The sequence below is a fragment of the Elaeis guineensis genome, chromosome 8 (assembly GCF_000442705.2).
Source record: "Elaeis guineensis isolate ETL-2024a chromosome 8, EG11, whole genome shotgun sequence".
Classification (NCBI taxonomy): domain Eukaryota; kingdom Viridiplantae; phylum Streptophyta; class Magnoliopsida; order Arecales; family Arecaceae; genus Elaeis; species Elaeis guineensis.
This window is the reverse complement of record NC_026000.2, coordinates 22,061,449-22,067,494: the sequence shown is the minus strand read 5'-3', so window position 1 is coordinate 22,067,494 and position 6,046 is coordinate 22,061,449.

The window sequence follows — 6,046 nt, the reverse complement described above, 5'->3', positions numbered from 1 at the left end:
TCTGTTCGAATGATTATTTATAATCAGAATAATGCTATCTGCATAAAAACATCAAGAAATAATATCAACTGAATCTAAATAGAAAGCATAGGCTATAATGAAAAGCATAAGCTGGTATGAAACACTTAAATTCAATTTGGATATACATACAGTATATTGAATATAAATAGTGCTTGAAACAGTATCCTTTCCAATCTAAAATAATGCTATAATATATTGAATGCAAACATTACTACATGTCATTTTTCCATACTTTGCTTAATATATATGTATATATATATTAAAAAGTAAAAAATTTCTAACTCTTAATCATCAAACATACGCCACAGACAAAATATAGACAACCCACATGGCATCAAAAGCAGTAACCAACAATCTTTTACATCCAAAAGAAGATAAAAAAATATCAATCCAAACAGCCCAATTTAAAGATTCCCAAAGCTACTTTGCTAGCTTGAGATTAAATGTGCAATCATCTTCCTTGAATTAGATCCACCACTTCCTCTATCAACTTTTTAAGTCTTCTTTCTGCTTGATCGAATCCTAGAAGAAGATGCATCCCTTGAAGAAGATCTTCCCTTTGAAATAGATCCACACCTTTCCTTTAAGGTAGATCTAGTTGTAGATATTCCATCACTAACCTAGGACTATTGAGATCTATTCATTTGGTTTGAAGGGTGTGCTTGTACTTTCTTCTACAAAATCACAACATACTGTAAAAAATTTAATGTTTTAAAGTTAAGAAATAAATTTGATAATTCAATCTTTTTTTATCATAGGGGCACGTTGGTAGGTGCTTCGATTATGATCAAATCTCTTATAATTATCACACCTCACAGTGGTGGACCTCTTTCCAACAGATTTACTTCCTTTCTTTCTTCTATTTATTCTCGATCTTTTAAGTAATCTTTCGAGAGATGGAGGCCATAAGTTCTCATCATTGTTCTTTGGATCAAGATTAGTATCAGATAATAAATGAATCATAAAACTATATGCCTTTAAATATTTTGATACTATATAGCATTTATCACATAATTCCTCTAAATCTTTTCTTGTATAACTAACATATAGTACAACATGTTTACATAGCAATCCAGTGATTTCCTACTCACCATATGTACAAATTCTTTTACTCAAATTAAAAACAAATTTTCTGGCCCCTTCCAACACATAAAATTTTTGGTTGCTTGTTGGTATCAACTTGCAGACCTTTGATGCTTGTATGATTTTATCCAATCTAGATCTAGCAAATAGAGTTAATTTACCTTCCCAAGAATATCCTTTAGCATACTTCTTTTGTAATCTACTAATCAACTTTAGCCTTATATTCTCAAACAATCCAAGAATGGGTTTGCTTCTAAACTTTCCCACTCATTAATTAAAAGACTCACACATATTATTTGTGATGTGGTCATGCTGAGCTTCTGAACAAATAGCATGCCTTGCCAACATTATTACAGGTAATTTTGCCATGTGTTGATAAGACTTGGCATCATGCTTTTTTATTCTTTTCATTGCATCATTAAATATCAAATGATCATATACCTTAACAGTATTCCAAAAGTCAAACTTCAGCATCAAACCAAAAAAATTTGATCTGAAATTACAATACAAATGCCTAACACAGAAATGATGGTTAGCATCAGAGAATGTTTCAGAAACTACATTTGCCAAATTCTACACATGGAATAAGCAATATGAGTAAAATATTCAAGATTGCGTTCATAAACACATAAACAGAGGAGGTCAATGGAGCTACATTCAAGACTATATTATCAAAATTGCAGTAGAGAACAATACATGTCAAAAGGAACAAATGTTATTCTATACATGTCAAAGGGATCATTGTAGAAAATACATTAACCTTATATCTGAATCAACATCTCATATACTTCTAAAATAAAAAACAAATGTTATCATTCAAGTTGGGTAATTGTATGTATTCATACCAAAGGCATAATGTTAAACTATCTCATGTATGTAGGATTTTACTTGTAGATAACAATATATTTTCAAGCAAATCAAACCTTCAAGTTTGTTGCAAATCAAAGCAACAGCGTGAATGCATCAAAGCAACAAGAATCAAAGCAAATTTTAACATACAGTATGATAGAGGACATATATTTTGCTTATCAGATATTATAATTAGTATGTTGTCTATTGTGCCACCACTAATGCAAAGATATAAATACTCTAAAAAGAATCTCCAGTTATCTTTGCATTCTATCTCTATCACACCATAAGCTACAGGAAACAGTCTCTTGTTCCCATCAATGAAAATTGTCGAAAAAATAGTACTCCATCAAATGGCCCTTTTAAATGGCATTCATTTAATCCTAAGATCTGCACCTCTTTAGATAATCCTTTTTCATTGCCTCAAAGTATATGAAGATCCTTTTAAACATGGGGCACTCTTTGGATTATGCAGATCTCTTATTTAACTGAATCTTTACTAATGTACTAGAATTTTATCCGAAATAGTTCAACATATCTAGACAGCTTAGAATAAGACTCACCATATTCTCTCAATCCCTTCCAGTGCTTTTATTTTTGCTCTATATAGCTGCATCATGTGTGGCTTGATACTATACTTTTTTAGTGTTTTTTAGCCAAAATTTGATATATTAACTCATAACTCATATGTGGCTCAGCCTTTAAATGAGGCTCTAACATCCTAGTTATCCATTTGAAGTTTGCATTATTATTGTTTATAGGCTTTACACATGTATGATGTCCTTATAAAGTTTTTATCATAAAGGTCTTATTGGCAGGTGTAATGAATGCATGAATTCTCCAAGTATATCCTTAACCTAAGCATTGGGCACTCACTCTCTCAAATTTATTTTTATCCCTTTTAAGTCATAGCTATCTATGACTACATAATCTCTCAATATATTTCTAAATTCATTCACATCTATAAATAACTGCTCTTTTCGAAACATAATTTGCGCCTATCTGCAACATTAAACGGTGTGCCCTTTACATTTAATAAGGAGAAGTTTTTTTTCCTTTCCATATAACTAGTCCTCGTTACTATTGAAAAGATCCACTGATTTAATAGAATTCACATCACTCAAATAATCATTATTGTTATCATTATTAGATCTCTCATCCTTACCCCCATCAGTTGAATCATTGTCATCCCCATTATTTGACTTTTCCTCCATTATTCGACTTTTCCTCCATTATTCACTCATCATCATTTGAATCAAAAAAAGAATAATTTTCTTCTAACAACTCGAGCACATCATCTTCCTTGTCAATTTGATTGCCAGCTTGAACTTCAGGTCTTACTTGAACTCCAACATCATGTTCAAGTTCCCCTCCTCCAACTTCCTCTCCAACTTGACCTTCAATATCTCCTTCAACTTTCCATCCAAGTTGACTTCTAACTTGAATTTTACCAACATCTTATCCAGAAGTAATAACTATAGAAGAAATTGGATTGTCGATATTATCTTTAATAAATAAGTGTATCTCTTCAACTCCCTGATGTATGCTAAACATAAGAATCACATTATTATCATTCTTAATCAAAATATTATTGCCATATGAGATAAAAAGATTTACGTTCCTCTTATCAATGAGTTTATACAAATCAATCATTATTTTCAAATATAAATAAAGATCTATTGGGGTAATTCAACCGACTCTCTGATTTTGACTTTTAATCGGTCTAATAAGCACGAACTGCTGACTATCAATCGGTTGGTCGATTTACAGTCGGCTGTCCATAGCCATCCTTAGTAAACTCCAACTATGACGACTCGACTAATTTCAGATCGATGACCATCGACATATTAGAGTTGCTTATCAATGGTCATTCGGATTTCCTCAATTATCGACATACAGTCGACATCTTCAGACTACCGACGTATAGTCGGCAAATCAGAAACCACTAGCGCAGAAAGCGCATAATAGTCAGAACATGATCAGTGGTAGGTACAACCACTCATCCCACGATCATATAATGTCGAGATAAGTGGGATCTATGTGTCTAACTATTACAAATAGTTACCAACTACTCGTCTATAAAGGAGGTAAATGAACAGCATGTGGTAAGGACTCTTTGGAGCTGAAACTCTGCTTCTTTAAATACTTATCTGTTATTTACCACTCCCCACAGACTTAAGCATCGGAGGGTCTCCACTGGACACAATATCGGTCAGTGTGAACTTCATTTTGCATGTGTTCTTCACCCACAATAGGTGCAACAGGGGATTGATCGCAACAGATTGACGTGCTGGATAGGGAGGGCGAATATGAGTGATCATGGCAAAGATCAGAGCTCAAAATTTTACAGGATCTGTGAGGCAATCTTTTCGTCGAAAAGATCTTCCTCCTTTACCTCCATTGACAGAGCCCAGCTCTTCGTGTCTTGTAGTCACTATGGATGCACAAACAACGGTGGCTCGATGACTACGAGTGCAAGTTCAAAGAGATCGACCGCCAACTTGCTCGACTTCAAGTGGAAGGTCGGAGGTCTTCTAACGACTACGACTTCCACACTGTCCAACCTCTCTCTCAGCGTATCTTGGACGAGTCGATTCTATCTCAATTCAAGATGCCGCAGATGGAGCCATATGACGGCTCCACCGATCCAATTGATCATTTAGAGAGCTATAATGCTCTCATGATGATTCAAGGGACAACCAATGCCCTCTTATGTATTGACTTTCCAGCAACTATTCGAAAAGCTGCTCGAGCCTGATATTCTAGGCTTCAGTCGGGGAGCATAAATGCTTTCGAGCAGCTTGAACATTTCTTCGTGACTCATTTCAGCACTAGCTGAAAGGTACCACAGACATCAGATAGTCTTTTCTCCATCAAGCAAGGCAAGACAGAGACATTAAGAGATTTTATGGCTCGCTTCAATATGGCCATGCTTGAGGTCAGAGATCTCAATGAATATATGGTCATCTTGGCCATGAAGAGAGGTCTGAGGGGATCCAGATTCACCTACTCTCTGGATAATACTCCTTCGAACCTATGCTGAACTCTTGGAGCGCACATACAAGTATATCCGCATGGATGAAGGTGCTTCTGACTGGCGTCAGATAGAAGAAAAAGATCAGAAAAAAAATAAAAGAAAAGTGAAGCTTCGATCGAACCAAGTCAGATGACGATCAATAAGAAAGCTTCATCCCATCGACAGAGTCCAAGGTCGAACCACTATGGTAATAAGTATGACTCCTATACTCCTCTTTTTTCTCTCCATACATAGATCTTAATGGAGATCGAGGGAGAGGAGTATCTTTGACATCTCCTACCGATGAAAGTGCCATCGAGGAGTCATGACAAGAAGAAGTATTATCTATTTTATAGTGATCACGGTCACGATACTGAATAACGTATTCAACTTAGGGATGAAATAGAGATCCTGATTCGACATGGCTACTTCAAAAAATTTTGATGAGATCATCCGACTCAACTTCCCACCGACCAACAGCCTCAACCACAAGTTGAAAAAATGATCAACAATCGGCGAACGGTAGGAGTGATCAACATGATCTCTAGGCGACCGAAGGATTGGGGTGTAACTTTCGAAGAAGATTCGGTGAAGAAACGATGACTTGACAATGTAATTTTTTTTTCGAAAGATGATATTCGAAAAATACAAACTCTTCATGATGATACTGTCGTCATCTCGATGATGATAGCAAACTATGATGAAAAAAAAATTCTAGTCAATAATGAAAGCTCAATTGATGTTCTCTTTTACTCGATTTTTTTTCGAATGCGACTACTGACTAACTGACTCAAAAGAGTCTCAACACCATTAGTCAGTTTTACTGAAGATACAGTCACCGTAGAATAAAAAATTACTCTCTCACTAACCACAAGAATAGATTCATGATAAAGTACCATTCTCCTGACATTCACAGTCGTTCTAGTTCTTTCGACTTACAATGCCATACTTGGATGATCTGGACTAAATGCCTTGAGAGTGGTGGTTTCAATATATCATTTATTGGTCCGATTTTTAATAAAAAATAGAGTCGAAAAAATATATGGAGATCAATAACTTGCTCGATGTTGCTTCATG